At 42.7% G+C, this 12,421-nt stretch overlaps 1 protein-coding gene across 2 annotated transcripts in view; it reads left to right on the forward strand.

Annotated features, from left to right (window-relative positions):
- Positions 1–12,421, forward strand: part of LOC102065129 (N-deacetylase and N-sulfotransferase 4) — a 62,962-nt gene that overhangs the window by 16,972 nt on the left and 33,569 nt on the right. The window lies entirely within an intron of this gene.

Genomic DNA, 12,421 nt, shown 5'->3' on the forward strand with positions numbered 1-12,421 from the left:
TGCCACTCATAGGATAAATCCCCTCCTCACCTCACACAAGTAATCACACCACAAACACCAACCACAGGCAGAAATCTCCTGCAGGCACAAGCTCAGAAAGAACCTTCCCCTCAAGCTCTCTTTTGGGGACAATAAAAAGTTTTTCTCCCATTTTTAGGTGAATGTTTCACACATAAATCCACCCTGCAACTTGAGCACCCACAGATACTCTGTCCTCAACGTTATGGATTTCATTTCAAACCTGGCAGAGATTTGTTCCTCAGAGTAACTCACAAACACTTGCTACACAAATCAGTCTGCTCCTACAGACTGGACATTCCCAGCATCCATTAACCCACAGAAGAGAATCCTGTTAATGAGCATAACACTGAAAGCAGAGTGCACTTTGGTTAGTTTACAGAAAAGGGTAATTACAGCCAGTTAGAGAACAATCTCCCAAGTCACTGGGGAAGGAGGCAATTAAGAACCAGCAGACCTGCCTTCACCCTGTAAGGCACAGCAGCTCTGCTTGAGAGGCAAAAATAACTACTTAGGAGGCTGATATTTCAGTGATGGCAAAGCCTTGCCCTGCCTTTGGGAGGAGGGACTGTGGCTGCTCACAGAGAGCAGAGATTTGGGGACTCTCTGCTGGGCTCTCCAAAGGTGCTATGCCCACCCAAACCCCTCAGGAATGCTTTAATACCCAGCCAGCCCCTTGATAGCAATCTTGGCATGTAACAGTAATCAAACAAGTCAACCTGTGCCTGTGTAATGACTTCCTGCAACCCAAATGTTCTTATTCCCTCACAAAGCCATTTGTCAATTAGGTGCCTCAGGGAGATAAACATATATATGACACACACACACTTTTATAAAGGGTGGCATCAGCTACAGAAATAGAGATTAGAGAACAGGGTTATTATGGGCTCTGTTTACCACAGAAGATCTCCTAGTCCCTGGTGTTGAAGAAGTTGTGCAAGGTCATGTCTGGCTAAGTAATTAACAGGAACTCAGCAGAGCCACAGAAAGCTGTTTTTCCCAGCTTTGTGGAGTTCTATCTTGAGCCTAGCGAGCCTCTGCAAATGAATTTCTCCCTTTCCTGCCTGCCAATACATTATCTCAGTGCTTGATTTTCAAAGGCAAAAGAATCCTTCAGTTAATTTGCAGAAACAGTGAATTTGTGTTCTTGTAAATGATACTGGGTCCCAGCCACATGAGTCCAGTATCACTGGCATCAGTGATTTGGCAAAAAACCTCTGGAAATGTCTTTTTATGCTGTCTCTGGGAGAGCCACACAGAAAAAACACAAAGCTTTCACCCTTAAAGTTTGCTTTTAACTGAGCACAAAGAGGGCTACATTTCCCAAACAAGGAGTAAGAGCTTGCTGAAGTATTGCTATTTTTCCTGTTGCATTGTATGAGCCAGTACAATATTTACTCACCCAGGAAGAGCTCCATGCAGCCACCAGGGTTTTCCAGCACGTTTCACAAATACACCCTCTATTATTAACTCAAAAGCCCTGCAAGAGCACAGCGCAAGCTAAGGCATTTACCCTTCAATAAATAAAACAAACAAAAACCTACTCCAAATGAAACAAAAAGCTTTAGCTTTTCACTTGGTACCCTCCTCTCAGCCCCAGGATTTAGACTGCAGCAAACCTGCTTCTGGGTGGAGTCAGAACCACCTGCTCCCCTCTCTTATCCCACTCTCCCAGCTGGAGCTGACGAGATAATCATCGAGGAGAAATTGCCTGTCCCAGCACCACCATATCCCAGAGCCCCCTTCCCCTTCTCTGTAACCCCTCCAATTGTCACTACAGGGATGGGAGGATCCTGGAACTTTCTCAGCTGCAGTAAATGATGGAGCCGTGCTTGGGAATGTCATTTCTGTTCGTGCTGACTGCAGGCCTCCCTTCTCCCTGCAGCCTGTCTGCCTTCCCCCTCTGAGCTCCACTTTCTGCAGTGGAAATAACAATTTGTCTCTGACACCCCCTCACTGCCACAGTCTGCACTTTGTCTTTGACCTTCACCATCATTAAAATGCCTGGAACACTTAAAGCCTGTGATTTCTGGCTCATTTTAGTGTTTTCGAGACAAAAATCAGGTTGCAGTTGCATCTTTCCTGGCAATTCCAAATTAAAAAGTACTGGCACAGCAGGGAGCTGAGCTCAACCTCTCCATCTCTCCAGCATATGATTATCCCTGGTTTTTGTGCAGGGACAGCTGCTTTCAGGTGGAACTCCTGGAAATGTCTGGGCCCCATCACCAGGCATGGCAGAATGGTCAGTCCTGAGATAGAACAGTCACCCTGACACCCTTTTAATCACAATAAGCCCCTTCCAGTAAAGGAACCATGGCCATGGCCAGCCCAGGGAGAAGCTGAGCCCAGAAACCCAGAGCAGAGCCAGGCATTAGTCACTGAGCCTGGGTGGCACTTCTGTCACCTTCTGAAGCACCTGAGAGGGACACAATGGAGTCTGCAGCTCCCACTTTTGGACAATCTTAAAGTCCTTAAAAATGAATTCAAAAAGCAACTGAGAGGCATTACATGAAAACTTTAATAATTTTTTTTTTTTAAATGGGAGTCCCTGCTCCATTCTCCTTCATCAGAGGTGACAGTTAATTCAATATTTTCCTTGTTCAGGTCTCTTGAATCACCCAATTCTTTCTGTAATAATTTGAGTGTTGAATACTGCTCAAGTGCCTTGTCAAGACACATCAGACAGAATGTTTCGCTCTTCTTTTGTTTCAACAGGTCCTATTCCTTCATTCACAACTTCAGTAGCAGTGTAGTTAAGCACCACAATTCCCTTGGCACCAGCAGAACCTGTATCCTTCTCCTTGGCAGCCTGATGGATTGACTGTCTATCCAAGGACCCTCCTGAATTCTAATGGATTTGGGGTTTTCTCATCTGCCACCTTCCCACTCAAAATTAGGTGGTCTTCAGAGTGTTTTATAGAGTCTTGTCAGAAAACAGATTCTGGTGGCTCAAATTTTCTACCTCTTGAATTTATTGAACAATTATGTCCCTAGCAAGATTTTCCTCAATGTTTGAAAACTCACTTGATATTCTTCTGTCCCAGGGAACACACTGGTGTTTGGTCTGTAGGGTTCAATTTGGTATTGTTTGTACAAGCAATTCATCTCAGAATAACCTCTGTAAACACAGAATTAATCTCAGATGTTTGGGGTTTTTTCCCCCCAAGGAAAAAAGTCTAACACTCAACAAAACAACAACTGAATTATTTTTAAAAGTGAGAGAAATCATCCTTCATTCTGGCTATAAGAACTCAAGAGAACTTCATTTTGAAAAGCATTTTAAAATTGGATGTTTTAAAAAATGTTGCAATACATTTTATAATATAGAAATGGCAGGTCTTCCAGGTCAAATTCAGATTTCTGGTGCTCACAAGCTGACTTGTGTCACATTGCTCTTCTACACTTGCACTGATTTCCTGGATTTGCACTTATTTCTTGAATCCTTTCTCCAAACTAATTCTGAAGTCATAGGTTATAGCAAAATGGAATATATTTCCAGGGTACACGTGGTACTCCATTTAATTTAGCCTCACTTAGGAATCCATAGGAGCCAAAAAACACATCTGCTTAATATCAACCCCTCCAGAGACCTGCATTAACCTGAGCTTTAAAACAACACATATTAGTTAAAAAGGAGCCCTAGCAGCTGCTTCCTGCACAGAAAACAACACTCTGAAATGATGGAATGGCCTTGTAGAGGGGCCAGGCAGTGCAGGCTGCAAGAGCAGTCATAATTATTGCCTTAAAAGCACTTGAAGCAGCAATAAACACATTAGCAGGAGCCCATCCATAATGCAGCTTCTTCAGCAGCGTTACTTAAGTGACTTTAAATAAGGCTTTGTCATCCAAATGGGAGCAGGAGGAACGCTTGGAGCAAAAGCTCAATTTAGCACTCTTGGCATTATTCAAATGATGTGCAAGTGGCAGTGCCCAGGAAAAGGGTGGGGACAGGGAGGGATGGACAAACAGGTGAGAAACTGAGCAAATCTCCCAGAGAAAATGAGAAATTTGAGACTTAACTACTTAGCAATAATTAACCAGGAGTCTTCTGCCCACCTCTGTGTCACAATGAAGTATAAAACCAAATATTTGACTATGGCTGGCTTCAAATCCTTAGCCATATCCATCCACCCCTATACTTTACATACATATGCTCACAGAAATTAAGTCTGAAAGTCCTTGTCTTTTCTGTGAATATGGCCAAAGATCCTTTCAGTTACTGCTTTTACTCCCAGTGTTCTACACCTCCAGCTGCCTTCTTTCCATCCAGGCAGAAAAAAACCCCAACAAAGTACTACAGAGTTTTTTTCACCTCATGGGAAATTCTAATATAAGACTATTTAGGAATTTAACTTTGTCATTTTGTGTCAACAAAATTTCTAATGTTAAATACGGTAATTTATAACTTAAATAGTCACACCTATTTTATAGATAATATCTTAAGATAGTAAGTTAAGTTAGTTCACAATTTCTCCCCAGAAATGTCAGGGAGAAAACAAAACCATTTTTATTCAATTCCATTAAGAATTTCATTTTCAGTACTTTCCAGAAAATTAAAGGACAAGCTAATAAGAATTTCCTGCAAAGCAGTGCATTAGTTAAAACACTTCGTGGCTTTCTTTAGGAAACAAAGCCATGGATCAAGTATTTTTTCCCCTTCAGAAGCACACATTTGACATGTCCTTTATCAAGCCATGACAATTTCTCTAAGTATTTGTAAGTCTTACCCTTGTCTATGTTTCTGTTCTTTCTGCTAATTACCAGCGCTCTCTTAGTCTGCTGTTCCCATTTTCCACCCAGACAACACCCAAACACAAGTGGGATCTGTGCTGCGGGACACACTCAGCTTCTCTGGCACATCTCATCCCTGTTATTTTTAACGCTTCTGATCAGAAAAGGATGAATCTCTTATCTCAGAGTTTAATTTTTTAATTGATGCCATCATTTAATTGGAATTTTAACATTTATTTAAAAAAAACCCTAAATCTGTTAAAGCTAATACCACCCTCCCAATACTTTCTGACAATGGTATGGAAATATTCAAAGAGTGAGAGGTTAGGATTTTAATTTTCCTTCCATCCTACTTGTTTAGCCATTTATCCTTATACTTATAGATGGGTGGAAAATCCTTCTAAAATGGCAAAGTGACAAGGCAGAGGAAAATGCAGTTCATACTCCTGTTACTTGATCAACCTGGATTGCTCCACTGAAACAGCTTTCGGCAGAAAAATGTTGATTTATGAAATGCACAATGTTTCCCTGGAATATGATTCAAACAAAATTGTGTTCTGCCAGCTCATCTGCTCTGGCAGACTAAAGGAAAAGGGGGCAGTTTGTAGAATATTAAAAAAATTAAATCCAAAGACCATAATTAAATGTAGCCTTGGAATTGCTGATCTTCCAGAAATTAAAAAATGCAAGTAATACACAATTTGCTGAGACACTCCTTTAATACAAGAATTTCAAGGAAATGGATATTTCAGGTTTTTGCTGCCTCTTCATTTTACTTAAGAGACAGAATTATTAACGTAGCTTTTACATTACACATTAAATCTAAAATACCAACAACTGAGGCAATTCCTTAAAGCTGTCTCAATATTCCACTTGAACTGCTGGGACTGAATCAGAATCAATTAAATCCATTGGCTTCAGCACCTGTGTGTTTTTCACCCCAAAACATCAGCCCTTCAAGTAAAAAATGGTATTAAAAAATGATGGAATTCACCTTTCTGACAGCAGACTGCATTTGCCTGCCTGGCCCAAACCTGATGAAATATTGGCTCTTCAAGCTGTCAGTGATTCTTGACAGCACAAGTGCTTTTTTTGGTGGAGACCCAATGGTTTTTAGAGGGCAGCAAGTTGTACCTGGGGAAAAGCAGGACAAGGGAGACGGGCTCAGGGGATGAGGATCAAAGTGCTTTGTCCATTTCCCATTTTGAGGGCCACAAGACTGGAGACCTCCTTTGTAATAATATTTACTGTAGGTTATTCAACAAATTAGCACAGATGTTGGGGAACTGAATATACATACATAAATAAGCATTAATCTGCATGAATCTATAATTAATAGAGATTAAATAGTCTATAATCGTATTACTTTAGGAGTTACAGGGACAAGTGTGAACTGTTGAGGCTGCATGGTTAATAGCAACAATAATAACAACAATAATGCATTACATTTAAAAAATAGGTTCATCTGCAGAATGTGAATTCTTTAATGAAAAAGCTCTGCATGTCTCTTCCTAGTAACATATCCCAAGATTTATGTGCATCATAAACAAACATGTCTGTGGTATTATCAAGTGTAATTCCTCTGTATTTGTTATTAGGAAAGGGAATATGGTTTCCCATATGCTTTCCCTCTTATTTCTGCTGTAACTGGGCACAGGCTCCCAGTACATTATCAGGAAACAAAACCCACCATCCCTGCTGTAAATATTGCAAGGTGAGTGTTAAAGACCAGAGGGAATTTTGGGCAGGAAACCTGGAAAGAGCCCACTGCAGGATGGCTAAAACCACCTTTCTGCTCTTCAACTGCTCAAAGCCAGCTGAGATTGCACCCACAGAAATATTCTGGATTATTAATTTCACTGGTGACCTAACACATGGGGTGTGCAAACAAGGGGGAATGCACAGCTCAAAGGAGGGCTTGAGGTGTAAGGAAGGATTTCCATAATGGAAAAAATCACCCAGCTTTTTAGCACTTTCTCATCTTACAGCTGCAAATTATTTCCAGGATTTGGATGTAGACCTGGCCAAACAGTCCTGTTGGGCTAGCAGAGCAATACCCGAGCAAAGCCTGTCACAGCAATTCAGTATTTGTCATTTCTAAACAGCTATTCCCATGAAAAATAAAATTATGGCATTACCCTTCAGCTGTGAGAGTAATAGAATCTCTCACTTCAGAAATTAGTGGAATTTAGTGTAACAACTATAATTAAAAGCTTGATAGTTTGCTGAACATATTTTTCCCAGTTTAATGATCCTGTGTTACATGAAATCATACTTTACACTGCAAGCAGCTACAGAGGTTTCAATGGGAATATTTAGAGGGAAAAGTGCTGCCTTTAATGATTAAGATCAAAAGCAGGTAGATTTAAAAGTTAACTGCCTCAGTCATGCCACTTTCGGGCTGTCACCAAAATCCCTGTGAATGGCTCTGAAATAGCAATCTGTCTTAAGCAAAAACCAAACCTTCCTCTCCAACCTTTCTGTCTCAATTAGCACTTTGGCATTATTCACATGATGTGCATTGTCTTTTTTAAGACAATGCCATGCAAGTTTTCCATGTGCTGGTGAGATCAGCTCTCCTCCCTGTTCCCAAGTGCTGGAGACCTCTCACCACGAGGGCTCACAACCAGGGTGCTCCTGGGTGTGAGAACAGAGGAAAGCCACGAGATCCAACAGTTAGGAGACCTAGGAAAGGATGGCACACTCTGATTTTTCACTGGGTCATTATTGCCATCAGCCATAATTACTCTTGGAAGATTATTATTATTATTACTGCTCCTCTAGGGTGTGCTCAGGGAGCTTGGGAGCAGCTGGCTGCCTTTGGGCACTCACACAGAATCACAGAATAATGAAGCTGGAAGAGACCTCTGAGATCAGAGTCCAACCTCTGCCCTAACACCTCAACTCAATATAGCACCAAGTGACATGTCCAGTCTTTTTTTAAACACATCCAGGGATGGTGATTCCACCACCTCCCTGGGAAGAGCATTCCAGAACACAAGGAAAAAGGCTGGAAAAGCCATGTAGAAGGGCTTCCTGTTAGCACAAGTTTCCTTCCTAGGAAGTTACTGCAAGGACTGAAAGGCTTCATCACTTTTTCACAATTACCTTGGACCACTTGAATTTCTCAAGGTGCAGGTTTGAGGTTTTTTGCCAGGTTCTATTCCAGAGTGATCTGAGGAGCAGCAGTACTTCAGTTTTGCTCTGAGTGTAATTTTCCCACATATGGGAAAGGTGTGGTGATACTTTTGAACCTGAAACATTTCCTTTGACTGTTAAAGAGCTTTGTTCTCAATTTTACCTGAAATCACCTAGTTTTATGAAGAAGCAGCCTACTGAAACTTCTGCAATTGTTCATTTCAAATGTGGCAGCCTCAGTTGGTGGTCTGGGTTGATTTTGTTGGACAACATGCTGGCCTTTCATGTTTCTGCTCAAGAGAACTGAGTGGAAATGTAAGATGGGCATTGCCATTTAACTTTGGATCTTCAGCCTCCTCCTCTGGACAGCTACCCAAGCTGTCTTCGTGCTGGGAAGGATAATAAAGCAGTGGTAAGCAGCAGGATTTTCTGGCATGGAGGGATTTTAAACCTATCCTGGAGGACAACAAAGGCTTTCGCTCTCTCTGCACTGAACCTGATGGAACAGGGGGTGGCAGAAGCACTCTGATCTCTGGTGAAAGAGATGCAGTGCAAAGCAAGAACATTTATCTTGAAATTCCCTTTTTGTTCCACAGAAACATCCAATTCTAGTTATCAAAACACTGAAGCCAGCTCCCTGGATAATGGAAGGCAGCAGCACAAAGAAGGGAGGAAGGTCAGAGAAGTTAAGCTCTGCCAGACAAGTATCAAGCATCTCAAAAATATTAAAAAACAGCACTTAATCCTAGTGGTTTTTAGAGCACACCCTTACTCATCAAGATTCTGCAAAATCAAAGTTTGACAATAACCAAGGAAAACAGTTCTCCAGACTTCCCTGGTTGCTGATTTTTATGGAGAGGGTGGGCAATGGGCAGACTCACACAGGGAAAAGCCCCAAACGTGGAGGCACTCTCTCAATGCCACAGGACAGATCCATCCTTGTGCCAGCATGCCCATTCTGAGCCCTGAAGGACACACCTCAGCTCAGGATGCATCACCTGCTCCAATCTCTCCTCTATGATTGAATGTGTGCAGAAAAAACCCTTAATTCCCCACCACAAAGCGTATACAGCAGGTAGTTTTTAAGCAGTAAATTTAAGGCAGGGATTTGACACTGCTGGTCGGTGCTCAGAATTTTGAGATGAATGTACATGATGGGAACTTGAAGGAAGTTTGATTTCTGTGACAAGTTATCCAAGTGAATGATTTCCAAGGGCAGTGAAGGAACAGAAAACCACTCTGATTAAACCTTAGTAGATCCAAGTCCATAAATTAAAGAAGATAAATAAGGCAGCCTCCATTAGTCTAGTCTTTAAATAATTTATAGCAACTGAGTACCCACCTGTAACAGACTGTAGAGTGTATTTGTAATTCTTTCTCTTTTTTGCATAAGAAAACAGGTCTGAAGCACCAAAACACAAAAAGAAAGAATATACAACTCAACCAACATGCAGTTGTTGCTGTTACTTCTCTTTTACCCTATATTTGTATTGTGCCAAGGAGAGAGAGAGACTTTGATCTTTTTTTGGGGCATGGCCTAGTCATGACCTGAGCTAACTAATGAGCAGTGTGGGTTTTGTGGGTGACATGCAGCACAGTGACTGACACCAGCACAGTTTCCTGCCACAAGACCACAATGGCTCAACAACCATTTTTTATTAACATACTACTTTAGACCTTGATGCTGTCCCTGTAAAGCCTTGAGACAGTTTTGCCATTCAATTTCTATTTTAGGGATTGATTTTGTGATTGATCAGAGCTGACATGAGGACTCTGTCCCTGCCTTTTGGGCCTCTTCCTCGGGAGCTCTACAGTGGAATTAGAGACAAACCCCACCTGCCTCGTGCAGGTTGGATATGGGGAAATAGAGCATCTCTTCTTTATTTCATGGAGCTGTTGTGCTGGCCAGGCTGAACTGCAGCCACAGGGAGCACAGCCACTGAAATCAAAACAGGCATTCCTGATCATGTTGTTTCAAAAACTGGACCAATAATCCTTGATCTCCCACTGGCAGATTGCCTTCCCTGATTCTCCTGCCTGAAGAGCCTTTCTTCAAGAGATTTCTTTTGCTGGAAATGCTTAAGCTTCTCAGAAGTCAGAACTGATAAGAAATAATCTCTAAGCCCCTTTGCTGCTCTGCTCCAATGCCCCAGCTCCTATCCCTGCTGCAGGGAGGGATCCTGCTCAGCCCTGGCTTGCGCCAGCAGCTCCCCACAGCCCAGGAGATTGCTCCTGCTCTCAGCTGGGGCACAGGCTGGCTTCTCCCCTCCCAGCACTTGGCAGCACATTTGGTTAGTATTCCTGGAAAATCCTTCAGCATCAGCAGTGATTGATACCGGAGACCCTCAGCTCTGGCCCAAACAGGCTGTAAATCTTCTCTCTCCTGACACACAGCAGAAATCACTGCTGGCAGGGAGCCGCTGCAGCCACTCCTGCTCCTGCAGCTTCAGCAGCAGCTCCTGTGGATGCTCCCAGCCAGGCCTAATGCCTTTGATCCTCCCCAGAATGGGAGCAATTGCCTTAACTCATCTGTGTGGGCCTGTTAAAATAAACCCCGCTTCTTATTCATGCTCCCTATTTCCCATTCGTACTTTCTGCCCTGTCCCCTTGCTCTTCACTTGAGCTTTTTGCTGCTAGGTGCACTAACAAGGCCAGGAATTCCTTTTTCCAACAAGAGACTGAATGATTGCCATGGATATTTTTATGTATCTGTGCACCCACACTTGAGCAGTTGGTCAAGGTGCTCCCACTGCCAGGCTGTGTCACACTCAGCATCACCTCTCTTCTAATACTGAATCCAGAGCCACCTCCTGAGTTCTCAGGGATGTTATTCACCACTTAGTCATCAGCGAGTTGTCAATTTGCTGCAGGATCCCCCCATTCATCTCCTTCAGCTGGAACTGGCTGAACCTCTACTGGGACAGATGCACTCCTCTAGGTCCAATTAAATGCAGGTAGACCCCTGACAGTTTTCTGACTTTAGGACAGAGTTACAACACAGCCACAGAAATGGATCTGATAAAGTGGGTATTCTATTCAAGAAATAAAAAGTTTTTTTTTCCTGTTTCCAATAAACATACTACACAAATATTTGCAAATCATCACCTGTTTCTTGCTTCTAAGAAACCCACCTATCCTGTCAGACCTCACACAAAGGCAGCCAACTCCAGGGAAATGCTGAACAGGCTCAAGTAATAGCTCTACAATGAAAAATAGATCTGCAGCCAGAGCTGGCTGTGTTCAGCCCCAGCTGAGAGCTCCCTGTTAATTATTTATATGGCACTATGGATTAGCAGGCTGCTTCACAGGAAGAAAAGCACCAGGAAATGCAGTCCCAGCCCTAGGGAAGGCAGGGCCCAAGCCCTGGCTGTGCCCAGTGCCCTGCAGCCAGCACTGGGAGTGGCACCATTGGCAGGAACTTGCAGGAGTGGCACCATTTGCAGGAATTTGCAGGAGTGGCACCATTTGCGTGCCCCCAGCTCTGTGAGGTTTGGCAGCTTCCCTCTGATCCAGGCCCATTTGGCATAGGGTACAGAGCAAGTGATTTCAAAATCCCATTAAAGATTTTACTGACACCAACCTCTAAACTGCTTTCAAACTCTAGCCACCAAGTCAATAATGTGGATTCTTGCTAATTCCTACACTCTGGTATTATCTGCTATAAGCATGGGAAGTTGGCTAAAATCCTCACCACACAGAAATCATCAACTCAGCTTCCCTGGGCTTAAAAATTCCTCAGCAAGTTGAGTTTTAACAAGTGCAGACACAGCTGAGTTGATTGTCCCCCTTATGACAGAAATTTATGCTCCAATCTGAAAGCTGAAAATAAGGAACTTAAAATCCCGGTCTTACAGTGACCCCATCAGTAATGTCAGGCTAGACATCACTTTTTTACTGACAGCTTTCCTGTCAGAAAATAGCAGTGGCTAGTTATTTCACACCTTCCTTACAGTCATTACTATGATTTTAACTGCTTTGTGGTAATTCCTATCAATTCCAATTCCACCAGCTTTGAAAATTGCCAAGACCACAGCAGGCTTAGTCAGATTTTTTTATCCTAGCATAGATTTCAGGGAGGGAGCAAGAGCAGGAAGAGGCAATCAAAAAATCACATCCTGACAGCAGCTGCCTGCAGTGCAGAGAAACGTTGCTGGAAGTACCCTTTGCTTTCTCTTTTTTCCTTCCAAAAAATTTCAGCTGGAAATCTAGAGTAAAAACTATTACTTTGTAGCCCTCCAACTTTGCACGGACCAGCAGCAAATTGCTGCACAGAACAGCTTGGGAATGAACCTCAGGGCTACGTAGCTGCACAAGCATTGAGGACAGATGTTAGGGACAAAAATGAATAAATGCATTAAAAAATTGTTATTAATACCATGTCCCTGAGACACCTCTGAGTGCATTTTAGCATTGTTATCGCCTAACTCAGATTTGGAGTTTTGCTCTCCAGAGAGGCACCTTCTACCTCAGCCTGGCCAGCCCATGCTTGGCATCAAAATCACACCAAGTCATTCATTTGCCTTCTCTAAGGATT

The sequence above is a fragment of the Zonotrichia albicollis genome, chromosome 5 (genome assembly GCF_047830755.1).
Source record: "Zonotrichia albicollis isolate bZonAlb1 chromosome 5, bZonAlb1.hap1, whole genome shotgun sequence".
In the NCBI taxonomy this organism is placed as follows: domain Eukaryota; kingdom Metazoa; phylum Chordata; class Aves; order Passeriformes; family Passerellidae; genus Zonotrichia; species Zonotrichia albicollis.